The following is a 14335-nucleotide window of genomic DNA, read 5'->3' on the forward strand; positions in this document are numbered from 1 at the left end:
GCACTGCTCTCCAGCCTCTCACTCCTGTCTGTCTGTACATCCAGGGTTGTCCCATCCCAAGTGCATGACCCGGCACTTTCCCCTGCTGCATTTCATATGGTTGATGATTGCCCAGCCCTCTAATTTGTCAAGGTCTCCCTGCCCTCAAGAGAGTCAACAACTCCTCTCAGTATTTTATCATCTGCAAACTTGCTTAATATCCCTCCCAGCCCTGTTCCTGAGGCATTTATGAAGATATTGAAGAGAACAGAGGCTAAGATGGTGCCCTGAGGAACCCCCCTAGTGACAGGTCCCTACTCTGATGTCACCCCATTCACTGTAACCCCTTGTGGCTCACCCACGAGCCAGCTGCTCTCCCATCAAATGATGTGTTTATCCAGCTGAGTGCTGCACATTTTGTCCAGCAGGACAGACACTGTGAGGGACAGTACCAAAACTTTACTGAAATCCAAAAAGATCACATCAGCTGGCTTCCCTTGATCAACTAGGTGAATTACCTTGTCATAAAGGAAAATCAAGTTTGATAAGCAGGAATTCCCTCTCATGAAGTTGTGCTGGCTGTGATCAATTACTGCTTTGTCCTCCGGGTGTTTTTCAATGCCTTCCAGAATCTTCTGCATAACCTTGCCAGGCACTGAAGTGAGACTATTTGGCTTGTGGTTTCCAGGGTCATCCTCTTTGCCCTTTTTAGTCTTTTAGTTTCCAGCCAGTTGGGACCTTTCCAGATTCCCAAGATCACTAAAAAACAATCAAGTGAGGCCTCATGACAACATCAGGCAGCCCCATAAGCATTCTCAGTTGATTACCATTAAGCACCACAGACTAATAGGGATCCAGTGGAACAACAGATCCCTCAAAACTTACAATTCTCACAATCATGTTTCTCCTGCTCAGGACACTGGGACTCCCCTAGTTCATCATCTATGTTGATGACAGGGGCAAAGAATGCATTAGATACCTCTGCCCAGTCCCTGTTTGTGAGGGGACCATCCTCACCCTTTAACAGGCCAATGTTATTTCTGCCCTGCTTTTTGCCATTATTCAAAAAGCCATATTTTTATTGTCCCCCACATTTCTGGCCAGTTTCAATTCTGGTTGAGCTTTGGCCACATGACTTTTGTCCCTACAGTGGTCAACAAGTGGCAAGCAGCATTTCTGTATCTTCCCAAGTCACCTGACCCTGCTTCCACTGGGCATATACCTTCCTTTCTTGCTTTATCTCCAAAAAAAGATTCCTACATAGCCAAGTCAGCCTCCTGCCTCTTTTGCTTGACTTCAGACATTTAGGAATTTTCTGCTCCAGTGGCCTTAGAAGGTGGTGCTTAGAAAGTGACAGACACTAGCTGATGGACACTAGCACCTTCAAAAGAATTTTCCTGGGGGACTTTTCCTCTTATTCCCTGAGCAGTCTGAAGTCTGCTCTCCTTGTGTCCAGATTTGAAGTTTTGTTGGCACTTTACTCCTGACAGTAGAGATTTCAACTTGATCACTTCATGGTCACTGTGGCCAAGACAGGTGCCAACCATCCACTCCGTTGGCAAGTAGCAAATTAAGGAGGACATCTCACTTAGCACCTGTACCATGAAGTTATCATCCAGGCATTTTAGGACTCTTCTGGCCCTGTTTGTGCCATCTGTATGGTGTTTCCAGTTAATATCTAGAAAGCTGAAGTCTCCCATAAGAACAAGGGCAGTTGATTTAGAGGCTTTCCTTAGTTCCTTGAAGCATAACCCATCAACTTCATCATCCTGGCTGGGAGGTTTCTAGCAGACTCCCACAATGATATTCACATTATTTGTCTCTTATTCCTATTCATAGGCTCTCAACTGCACCATTGCCAGCTGTGAATTTGTACATTCCAGCCATTCCATTACATATGATGCCACCCCCCTGCCTCTTCTGTCCTGTGCACGTCTCCTGAGGAGCCTGTAGCTGCCCAGTAGGGCACTCCAGTCATCAGGTTTCATTTAAGTCAATGATATCAAATCTCTGGGACTGAGTCAAAGCTTTGAGGTGCTCTTGTTTGTTCCTCATGCTGTATATATTGATAGAGGAACATCTCATACTTCGTAGCCAGCACCTCACGAGGCAGATTGAGGTAGCCCTTCAGTGTTCCTTTGCTCAAATTTTGACACACCATCCCACTGATCATCACTGGCAATCCAGGTATTTTCCTTTTCTCCCTTCCAAGATAGTTTAAAGGTCTGTCAATGAACCCTGCTAGCTCCTGTGCTGAAGCTCTTTCTCCACTCTGAGAAAAGTACAACCCATAAGGTGTCAGTAGAATGGGTGCTGAATAGATCATCGCATGGCCATAAACCCCAAAGTTTTTTCTGGTAACTCCAACCTCAGAGCCATGTATCTGTCTGTCAGATCTGCCTATTCCTATCAATATTTTTCCTTGCTACTGAAAGGATTGATAAAAACACTACCAGTGCTCCTGATCCTGCAACCAATTGCCCTGAAATCCTTTTTTATTGCCCTTGGGCTTCTCTTTGTTATCTCATTATTACCAACTTGAAGAACCATTGATGGATAATAATCAGAGGGCCTTACTGGACTGGAGAGTTTTCTAGTAATGTCCCTTACCTGAATCCCTGCGGGACAGCAGCTGACTTCCCTGTGGGTAGGGGTCCAGTCAGCATATCAGTTCTTCCACTCCATTTAGAAGGGAGTTACCTTCCTAGTTACCTAGCTACCCTTCTGTTTCTCTTAACACTGGAGGTTGCAATGCAAGGTATAGATTGTGTTGCCCTAGGCAGCTCCTCTGTCCCAGCAGGACCGTGGTCGTCCTCATCAGTAGGTTGTCCCTCTGGTTCTAGGGCTTCATACTCCTAATTAAAAGTACCACTCCTACTTGTCACTGTCAAAATTTTAGGAGGAGCCTTCCTCCTAGTATGGGCACTGACCCGTTTCCAGCCTACCTGTTCAATGCACTCTCAACTAGCTATTTGACAGGGTTCTGGGTCCGCCTGTGTCTTAACTACAAAGGAAATTCAAGATTCCTGTTACGGTAGTGTCTCTGAGAATAACCTGTCAATCTCTTGCTCTTTTTCTCAAGTTCTTTCATGTGGTGAAGCAGCTATTCCCAGGCTTCAGCTCTGTCACCAAAAAGGCAGGGCCCTCTTTCTCTCTTGATTCCCCTTAATAGCACTGAATCTCCCCTGGTCCTGCCTAGCTGCAAGCAGGAAGTGCAAAGCCCTTTTTAATATTTTAGTGATATAGAATCAAGTCAGGAACTTTATAGAAATGCTGGTATTAATCCAGGAGTCCTCATACCAGGAGGTATAAAACATGCCTGTCCCTCCTGACTGTCAGTCCATGAAAGAATTAGATCTTCAAAAAAGGAAAAGAAATCACAACAAAGATATCTCAGCTTCCAAAGACTTAATTTTCTGAGACAAGAGAGCAATATGTTGACATTCATTAAAACTTATGAATTTAGTTACCATTTTCACTAATTAGTAAAATTAATTTTGTACTCCAAGTTGTGCACTAGCCAATCAACATCACATAAGGCTGCCAGAGAAACTCTTTCAGCTGTTAGACACATTGGTTACACCTTTTCAAACTGCAACAATTTGAATTCTTCTTTTTTTTTTCAATTGAAAGTTTCTTCAAAACTGAAATTTCTGAGCCAGGTTTTTCTGATATTCACCAGAATAGTAGAAATCTTGGGTCAGATCCATAGTGCTGCTATTTCACCTCTCTTTAGACACAGACATTAAAGGACTGAATAAAGGAAGAAACACTGATCACATGGAAATGGTTGGGAAGATACATTGGGGAATAAGCCAACTTCCTAAAACAATACTGGAGTTTAAATAGGAGTACAAGATGAACCAGTTTTTTGGTTCATTGGTCAAGAAAGTAATTATGTCTGTCTTGACCCAAAGGATATTTATATATTTTTACAATGAAATTTACATTTAAAACAATTATTTCTCCCAGACAAAGCAATTACTCTGATAAGAAGCATAATGACATATCTGTGGTTTACTTGGACTTTTGCAAGTCAACAGGAAGTGCAAATTGGTGTTTCTGTCCTGTTGGAGAAGGTTGGGGATGCTCTGTCCGTGGCTCCATCCCTGGCTCTGGCCCTGGCACTTTTCCCCTCAACAGGCACACACACCTCTCCGCATGCGTTTGTTCAATCAACTGAGCTCATTTTCTCTTGCTTTTTCAGGTAAGCTTGGTGTCCTCATCAGTTCAAGATTGTTGGTTTTTAAGGATAGGAAAGTTTTTACACTAAGCATGTGCTAATGATGTGAGCTGGAAAGGGGGCTTCAACCAGGAGGGGCAACTTTATGTTCAAGAACATGGAGAAGAAATAAATGGAGACTGAACACTAGAAAAATATATGTGGTTAATACTACATCAAGCCTGTCCCTTGGGTTACAACACATTTTACACAGTACAAGGAATAGTTAGGCATTAGGATGGGATACAATATGTAGATGTTTGACATTTCACATCTCTATGACGCTAGGAAACTGTTTGCTGAAATAGTTTAATAAGCCAGAACTAATACCTTACTTTCCCATGATAATGGAAGAACATCTTCTGCTAATGTTGTCCGGAAGAAAAACGTTCCCCCTGAACAAATCACAGGACATAGCACAAGTGGAAACTTTACCCACAACATAGTCAAACTGCAAAATAGCTTTTTTTGGATTTTGGTGGGATTTTTTTGCTGTGTGTCAAAGATATTTGAGGCAGTTCCTCAAAATAACTTGCCTGTACACTTTATAACACATGCAGGAATTTCCCTTCTTCCCTCCCCACCTTCTCATTTCACCCTGAATTCAAACCCTGGTGAGCACAATCTTATACGAGATGCCATATTGTGATATTGTACTGTAATATTATAGTACTACATTGGAACTTCTAATGTGTTGTTATAAATATGTATGGTCAAAATATACTTAAATCAATTTATGGTAGAAAAATGTGGTAGATTTGCAAATTGTTTTGTGATTCATGTTGTCATAATCGTTAGATCATTTACAGGTTTTTTTAGACAAATATCTTTCACAATGGTATGACAGGATAAAGTCATGCTGCTCACAGCATCACTTATTTGTTTATTACTTCAAGGAATGTTTTAAAAACCCTATATTCTTTCACTCAAACATTTGTTTCTTCAATCCTCTTGGGAACCAATGCCATAAAAACCAACAGTGCAAACAACATGTGTGAAAGAAAATGAGAGCATCTGTGTGCTTATAAGCTGACCTCACAGCTTCTCTGACTTAAACCTTTTCATTTTAATGTTATCTGTCTTATAACAATTTGTATTTTATTACTGACTTCTAAATTTTTCAGAAACCAGAACAAGTAATAGGGTGTTTTTCGAGATATATTGTACATCTGCAAACACTACCTATTAAATCTGAACTAATTGTCCTCTGCTGTCTTTGCCTGAGGTCTTACTCTGCTAATTCCAATAGTCACAAGCTTTAGGAGTTTCCTTTGTCCAGACACCTTTTTACTTGATTCTTACTTAATAAACTGTCCAGGGTCATATGCCAGTCCAAGGTCATTATCAGTCCCTTTCTAAAAAAAAGCATCTTTTTCACTCTAGCTTTTGCCTGGCATAGCAGTTTAATCACAAGTAGTACCGAAGTAGTTTCAAGGTTTCGCTGCTTTGACAGACCTGTCTACATCTACAAATGACTATGTTTTGAAAGCATGTCTTCCCTTAAATGCCGCTGCCATCTGCACTTTTACTGTCCAGGTACAATAAATTGTATTATTTTTTCCCTTCTTCCTTACAAATGTTACTGTCTCTTTTGATGAAGCTGTCCCTGCTCACTGCTGTTGTGTCAACGGAGCTGGGCATGCTGTGCTGCTCCCAGTTTCAGTCCTGCCCCGCTGTGGGTAAGGCCACTGAGCCCCACACACAGCCCAGCCAGGAAGGATGAACTTCTGGAATGCAGCTACTGCTATCAACCGTCCAACTCCAGGCTGCCATCATGGCCCAGCCTTCAAGCCATGCTATGTATTTAAGAGATAAGGGATAAGTAGTTCAATTCATTCCCCTAGTTTTAGTCTCTGCTTGGAGGATTTGCAGTAAAGCAGCCACTTATTGCCAATATTGATTGACTCTTTTGATAATGATACTCACTTGAGATCTGCTGCTGCTGCATAAACTGTCACAAAGCACCAAGGAGTGTCAGTCTCCATCAGCCTGGGTTAGCTGGTAAACAGTAAAGAAAATGACAAAAAATGTGTGTCCTGACTACTCAGTCTGTGTGCTTCCCAGGTCTTCAAATAGCCTTTAAATGTGACGGATATGTAAAATAAAGTATTTCACTGTGGTGTTCAACTGGGCAAGCTGATTTGTGTGAGTTAATTTAGGCATTTGTTTAAAAAATCCTGCGCATCTTTTAAATAGAAATTGAGGAGGTGAAAAGGGGGAAAGCCAGTGAAAGCCATGGGACTGGTAGCCGTATCATGCCATTCCACTGCTCTGAGGCCAGTAGTCATGTCAGAAGTCTGTTATTCTTCTTGCAGTCATCACAAGTTGAATGTCCTGAGAAGGTAATGAAGGAAGACAAGCAGCAGCCTTGACTTTCTCCATTTAACAGAAGGTTTATCTGGTACAGATCATAGGTGAACTTACAGTGTCTTTCCAGGCTAACTGCCTGTCACAGATGGCTTCATGGATTCACCACTATCATTGTTCAGCTTCTGAAAGAAAAAAAAATATTTGCAGTTATGTTGCTGGAGTGAAGTTTCCAAAAGTGTTCAGTCATGAATCAATTCAGTCACATCTCCACATCCCACTGGCTTTTAACTAACAGTGGTGAAAAAAAAAAGCTAAGAATTCAATGAGGTTCTGTAGATCCTCAAACAAAATAAACCAAATTGACCAAAACCTTAACATTTATTGCTGAACAGACTGTACTGGGAAACTTATTACCACTTTTGAAAACATTTCTTCCACCTCCCAGCAGAATTTGAAGGGATGCTGATTTTAAATTACCTTTGGTAAGGTTGCATTTTTAGCAGAGTGCCTTCTTTAACCTGAATATTCATGTTTACAAATAAAGGCTTTTTTCACTGTAGCTACTCAAGACATCTCCTCTTAGTCAAAATAGGGGCCACTGAGGAAATCAAGTGGGTGAAACACTCAGATAAGGCTCTTTTAATACAGTTTACAGTGTATGGATCACACTATTTTGTACATTTGTCTATTATTTCCCTTCACTCCAAATAAGCATAATCTTAAGAGGAAAATAAACACCGGCATTTCCTTATGTCTGTTGCTGTACAAAAATGAAACCAGGATATGTATTGGATTAAGTTATCTGAGTTTTAGAACGTTCCACACTAAATCTTAGTCAGATGCTTTGCTGTGTGTCTTAAATTCCTTACTAGTCCATTCTTCTACAGTTCTTGTGCATTTAGATTATCATTTGAAGGGATTTAGGAGCCATCCCTAATAATATATCTGTATTCCTGAAGATGCTTTATCCTGGTACCTTCAGTATTAACAGCCACGTGCAAATCAAAGGGTTGCATTTGGCCAGAGCAATTGTGCAACCAAACAAGTTGCTTAGAAATCTACAATAATACTAGGCAACAGTATTAAATCTACTGTTTTACTTATGGTTTGTAAAAAAATTAGAACTATAAACTACTCCACAAAAGAGCATTTTCATAAACTTAACTGTAACTGCAAACCCAGTTTACACAGAAGTTTTGAAAGTAGTTGATGTGGTCCTACATTCACATAGCTGTTGTCTATTGAAGCCTTCCCCCAGCAAAAAGAAAAATAAAATTGCTAGCTCTGTTGTCTTTAAAGAGCATGTTGTATTATTACTGTATTACAGTTTGGAATTAATAGGACTCTTAAATCCCTAGGTACAATACAGAGTAATTGCGCTTTCATGACCTTCCCTGGCAATGCCAATTATCCAAGCTCACAAATCCTACATGGGAAGACTGTAAGTTCAGACCCCTGCTGTGCTTATGAAAATGAGTATTTCCTCATTATATCCTGCACAGAGAAAACATATGTGTTTTCTAGCATCAACAGAAAAACTCTTCATCCCGCTGCACACAGAGACCTTCAGGAATGGTTAATTCAACCTGCTGTTCTTGAGGTGCATTAAATTTGAGCTTAGCTGTGTCTTCTTCAGGGTACTGCACATTTCTCTTACTCCTCCTTTATCACCTACACAATTTCTTTCTGTTTCTCCCCTCGCACATTTTAACCCATGTGGCCTTTGGCTGTAGCATAAGAGAACCTTCCTGGCTAACCTGAATTTTTATCAACCTTCTTCTGAACCAAGAGGATATTTCTCTCAAGCCAGGTTAGATTAAACAGTGCTTGTTTGCATTTGACAGTTCAAGTTCTCTGCTTCTATTATTGTAGACTACACTAAGCACCACCAAGCAGGAGGCTCTAATTTAGGATGTTTTGATTTATGTTGTGATCAGTAGACAAAAGAGCCTAACATTTTTGAAGAAACCACCCAAGCATCTTTTTTGTATCTTCTCCCAGCCATGCTGTACAGAATTAGAAAGAACTCTGCAAGAGAAGAAGTGACTCCTTCTGATTACACAGAAAGAATGTTGGTTTTCACTTGCACATGTGTGGGTATAAAGATGAAAAATCTCCAGCCTAATTTCTTATAATACATACAGGGGAACGGAAAAATTCGCAGTACTGAACTGGACAATATAAAGAGGGAGTATTTTGACACATTACATCTGTGCCATGTGGCTGTGTTGAGAGTAATATGGGGTTCTATCTTTTTGACTTCTGAGCTGCTGTTCCCATTGCAGCTTCTGCACCTCACAGCTGTAGATGTTTGACTTCAATACTGAGGAGGGCTGTCAGGGTTGTGCAGTGTTTGACAGACTGCACAATTCATGTCAGGATTTTCTTTTTCCATACAGTAGTTGCTAGCAGGAACATAAGAACCTCCTACTGGTTCTGTGCATGTTTAGTCTCTGAACAGTGGGAAGACATTGATGAGTGATGAATAGAAGCTCCTTTTCTATCACTCTGAAACTCCACAGATGTACCTGGACTTTAAATTACAGGACAGCATTCTTTCTAGCTGACACCTTGCTTGATGGACCTGCATATGGGTACAATGTAAATGGGAGAAGCTGGATAGGAAATAGAAATAAGTATTTCCCATGCTATGAGTTCATTAGCAATGTTAAAAATGACATGATTGCACCTTGATTTTCACCACCGCCACCCCCAAAATTTTGCGTCACTGAAAAATGAGTGGATAGGCATTTTCATCTACCTAGGGAGCCTCAGTAGTAGAAAATCTGTGCAGTTCTGGTGCCTGTGCAGGAATCAAGAGGCCACTTCGGGACACAGGGGCAAAACATCTCTCCAGAAAAGAAATATTTGTTAAATTAAATTTTTTTTGTATCAAAATTTTTCCAGAATTTTATGAAATAAGATGATAATATGGAGATCAGAACCTTTGAATTTCTTTAGTGATTGCAATGAGTCTGAATGACAGATTAATATCTCTGAAGACTGCTCTGAAATTCCTTGAAATCACTAGGAGTGTGGAGGTCTTGGCAGTGGTGTTAGCTGCTCACACTGGTACAGGACAAGGATGCAGAGTCAGAAGAGCTGGACTAAAGGTGACCCTTACACAAAACCTCTCATCTGTAGGGCCCAGGGTAAGAGGATTTCTTTCTATGTTCAAGCGAGAACTAAGTAGGAAAATGTGGTGCTGTTTTATGACACAAGTATTTTTCAGCTCCCTCTACAAGAAAATAGGCTTTGCTTTACTAGTGAAACATTTATTTCCAGCTGTTAGTTAAAAAATTAAGGGAAAAACATGCAACCAGAGGCGCACCTCCTTTGTGTTTCAGTGGCAGCTGGAAACTTGGGATTTAAGCATTGAAACCTAAAGGGAGATCATCAAAAGTTCCTATTCTGGAAAAGAAAGATAAATGAAATCTCTGCATCTAATCATTTTTCCTCATCAGTCTTATCCGTGACTGAGATGACATTTTGAGTATGACAGAAATACATTCTGCTCTTGTTACAAGTCTCTCTGCTATAATAGACTTTGATATAAATCCGTGCTATCATGCTTTCTTGTGCCATTAGAGCTCATGACACCCTTGCTACAAGAACATCATTTACAATATTCCAAACTAAACTGCAGATATTGCTGTAAAGGGATGTTCACTCTTGTGTTCATGTTTTCCCAGGCTGCATACATTATGATTCTGGGTTTTAGATCTTTAATGCTGAAAAACAGGTTTCCATTTTAAATGATTGAACATTACTTAATTTTTCAAGTCAGATTCTTTTACACAATTCCAAGGGCCTACAATAGGATTTATAAAGCACTTGAGACTGAGTGGCATGAACAGCCTTATCCATGTCAGAATTTATGAAGTTCAGCCATTTGGATCTAGATTGCACCATATTTACATGTGTCTTACATATAAGTAATTTAATCTGCAGCACAGCCTCTACTTCCAGGATCACAAGGAAGTGTCAGGACCTCACCTTCATTTTGTCTTAATTACCATTTGAAAATCAAGCTCATGCAGTATCTCCCACTTATATGCTTCTCATTCAGCTACAAACCCTAAAGTCTTATTAGCCCTCTTTTACACCTTCGTTATCCTTAGCTCAAGTAAGATCAGAATGAAAAAAAAATAAAAATAAAAAAAAATCTGTACAAGATCCAGGAGAAAAAAGAGAAAATAAATATATTTTTGTCTATTTTGAAAACAATTCCCTAAAAATTGTGTTGGACTGACAAATCCTTTTTTTCACAAATGCAAACTTTTAAGAATTTCAGGATTTATTATGAATAGCAAAGAAAACTGGTACTCCCAAACCCAGGGTGCCTGAAGAGAGAACAACAGTTTTAAAAGGCAGGGGGAGAAATCTGCTTTTGTGACTCCTGCCTTTTTGTCTTGGTGACAAAATGGGAAAATATTTCTGCTACTTTTCCATTTTCTCTTCCCTTTCTGTAACTGGACAGTGAAAAAAAAAAAAGTGAGGAGCAGGGAGCAGAATTTCACATGAAAATGAAACCTAGTTCTTTAAGATGAACATCTTGTGGAGCATCTCCTCAGGCAGGCTGCAGCACAGGTGTGTGAAACAAGCTAGGGAAAAAGAGCAGTCACCCTGCATAGTTTCTCAGCCCTTTATGAGCCCAAATAAATAAAAATAAGAATGAAAATGGAAATAAACCACTGGCCACCTCATTGGACATTGCCACATTGATTTTCTTTTGCAATTAAATGCAAATTAATTTTGCATTTTGAATGCTATCACATTCTTCTTTGATTGTCCCCTCTGTTTTAGAGAGAGAGGAATACCTCTGGATTTATTTAGAGCTTTTTTTCTTTTTTGCAATGGTTGTATGAACATTTTTTCAAATGTTTTTTCAACATATGTGACAGATGAGGCATGGCCACCTTCAGAAGTGCCTCTGCTATCTAACCCAGCTCACCTCAGCCAGGGGCTTGGAGGTATCTGAAGGTTCCGTCCACAGGGAAGGAGTCCATCCTAGTTTTTCCTTCTTGGAGTGCAAAGCCAGCTTCTCACAGAGCAGCCCTTTATGTCTTCTGTTTCATCTTTTTCACCTGGCTATGACTTTCAATTAGGGGATTAATGTAGTTGTGCAGGATCTCACACAGGTCCAAGTAATCTCCATGAATTCCCGCTGAATTGGAGAAGGGTAGAAAAGTCTCTTTTAATCAAAACATGGAGAGGGCAGTGTAGAAAAGAATGCAATGCTAGTCAGGGCAGATTAAGGGTGGCACCCATGCCACTTGGTCCCATCAATTTGAAGGTGTGCTGTGGCCTCTATGCATCATCTCCCTCAGGCAGCCGTGCGTGGCTGCACTGTGCAAGGCAGTACAGTATGGAAGTGAATAACACCTTCTACCTGACTACCTATCACTTTGCTCAGGTTGAGGTGGTCTTAGAAAATTTAGGATCTCCCAGATGCTGTCCATAATCTGAGTCCATTTTTGGTGGCTAATACAGTCAAAAACAGAAGTGAGCTGTGAACCTCCTTAAATCTTGGAGGGAATTAATGGGGATCAAAACTGCAAAATCTTGTCTTCAGCGCATTTCTTCGGTGTTCAGAGAGAGGCTTTGGGGCAAAAAGGTGCCTCCAGCTGGCTGCAATCTGCCAGGCACTGTAGCTGGCCAGCACAACCCATACTTTCCTTCATTGCTGAAGTCCCTTGTGAAAACACAGGGTACACACTGAGCACTACAGAAGAATTTCCATCACTAAACTACTTTAAAATATGCTGCAAATGTTTCATGAAATATACAAAGGGAGATTTATGCCCACCATCCATTCCAAAGTATGTATAACAATTCATTCAATGTCATACACTAGGAACTAGCACTTCTTTTTCCAAGCAAATTGGTCTGCATTCACTCAAAATACATGCACTGCTTACAGTCACATAGTATCTCATAAACAACTCATTCCAGTGTGAGTGTATGTTGGAAATTATGTATTAAACCTAATTCATGGTATTTTGTGATTCAGAAGAAGAGAATTTTTTTTAGTTTTCTGGCTGATTTTTCAGGTTAATGGGACTGAGACTGCAAAGACATATATGCATATATCATACCTATGTATATACAATCATCTGAGGTCTTTAAATGTTTATGAAAAGACCCAAAACCTTGATGGTTCACTTGCAAATCTGCATCATTTTCTTTTTTATTTAAAGGTCATGTTCTAGATCATTCCCAATCATTATCAGTCAACATAAGTCCGAGATAAGGACTGTCTGACAGCTGGATGTTAGAAGAAAGCTCTTCTTCATGCATGTTTTAAAATCTTTACCATTAATCTTGCCATGAAATCTCAGTTAAATGATTGTGGAATATTACATCAAAGCTATCCAGCGATCAGCAATGTGACTTATTTTCTGACAAGTACAACTTTGTCATTTTTATCTGATGGTCATCACATCTTCACACAAAAATAGCTCTCCTTTTTCTTCTCTATCCTCTCCCCCCCACACACACCCCTTCCCGCTTGACTACAGTGCAGATTTGTATTCTTGGCACTCTCATCCCTGTTTGATGAGTTTTAGGAAAGTCCAACTGTCATTTTGTCCCCAGAAGCAAAGTAAACACTGCCTTAAACTGATAAAAATACAATTTAACTGCCCCATAAACAGTCGTTTTAACCCCATGATATGTGGCTGCTCCTTCAACATTCAAGCAATGGAAATGACATCATTACCAGGCAAGTCTAGATGATGAAAAATGGCCTACATTAGGGAACACTGTGAACACAAAAAATCTTCAGTTATCAGTCATTGCCATTGTAATGTACTTACCTCTATCTGCAGATTTAGACCTATGATGAGGCTAAACTTGCAGGGGGAAAAACCACGCTCTGCAGAGTATGTTCGTGTAATTAAGCTGGATCATCTCTGCAGTTCTGAGGATGGTAGTTGTGCAGAGGCCAACAAAAGCCTGAAGGCTCAGATATTTCAGCCACACCATAAATGTAAGGATCTTCAAGGAATATGGTCTCATAGATACTCTGTGGCTGTTAAAAATAGAGATATAGGGTGATTCTTTCTCAGGGTTATATTTTGTATTTTGTATCCAAATTCTCCTGCAAGTTTTTTGCCTACTGTAAGAACACAATTACTTTGCAGAGCTGTTGTCCTGCAGAAACATATTCTCTGCGTTAGCTGTTGCTCCAAAGGCAACACCACAGCTTTGTCTGGTATGAGCCCCTCAAAACCAGACCTGTAAAGGAGAGGGTTCCCAAAGGCAGGGGCAGTGGAGATGCCTGCATGAGTCATCCTGAGAGAGCACAACAGGGTCTCAAAGAGTTACCATGCAGTGGGGAGAAGAGTTAAGGAAGGAACAGGATTTCAAACGAACCGAAGAACTAGCTTACCAGGAGATGCTGCAAGTATTTTGGGGAGAGAGTGTTGATTTCTAAGTAGCAGGAGCTAAGAGATAACAGAAAGCTACATTCTGAGATTCACAAACCTGTCTAAGTACTGCCTATGGTGAGAGCTTGCAGCTTCCCAGCTGTGATTAGGTGGGACAGAGGAAGAGGAACAGTGAGAAACAAAGGGAAGATTGTTCTCAGAGCACCTTCCTGCCCAATGCAGGGAGCCCTGGAAAGACAGCCTTTTCCCAGGAGTTTTAATGTTAGTACCCCCATGTTGGTAAGGCTGAACTGAGACTTTAAGAAACTCTGGGTAACTCAAACTTCCTTGTGCCTTACAGAAATATGTTAATTCTTAAGTGGCCTAGGGAACAGCAGAGTAAAAGAACCCTGGTATTTTCTATTGCGCTAATGGAATATCAGGAGTTCCCTTC

The 14335-nt window shown here is 40.4% G+C and overlaps 1 long non-coding RNA gene across 1 annotated transcript; it reads right to left on the reverse strand.

Moving 5' to 3' along the window:
• Positions 1-4647: 4647 nt before the first annotated feature.
• LOC107198460 lies at positions 4648-13866 on the reverse strand. The gene is made up of 3 exons (XR_001518994.2): positions 13330-13866; positions 11466-11678; positions 4648-6693 (listed from the first exon to the last, which is right to left on the reverse strand). It is a non-coding gene; the product is annotated as an uncharacterized LOC107198460 (long non-coding RNA).
• Between the last annotated feature and the right edge of the window lie 469 nt (positions 13867-14335).

Source organism: Parus major, chromosome Z (genome assembly GCF_001522545.3).
Source record: "Parus major isolate Abel chromosome Z, Parus_major1.1, whole genome shotgun sequence".
Lineage (NCBI taxonomy): Eukaryota > Metazoa > Chordata > Aves > Passeriformes > Paridae > Parus > Parus major.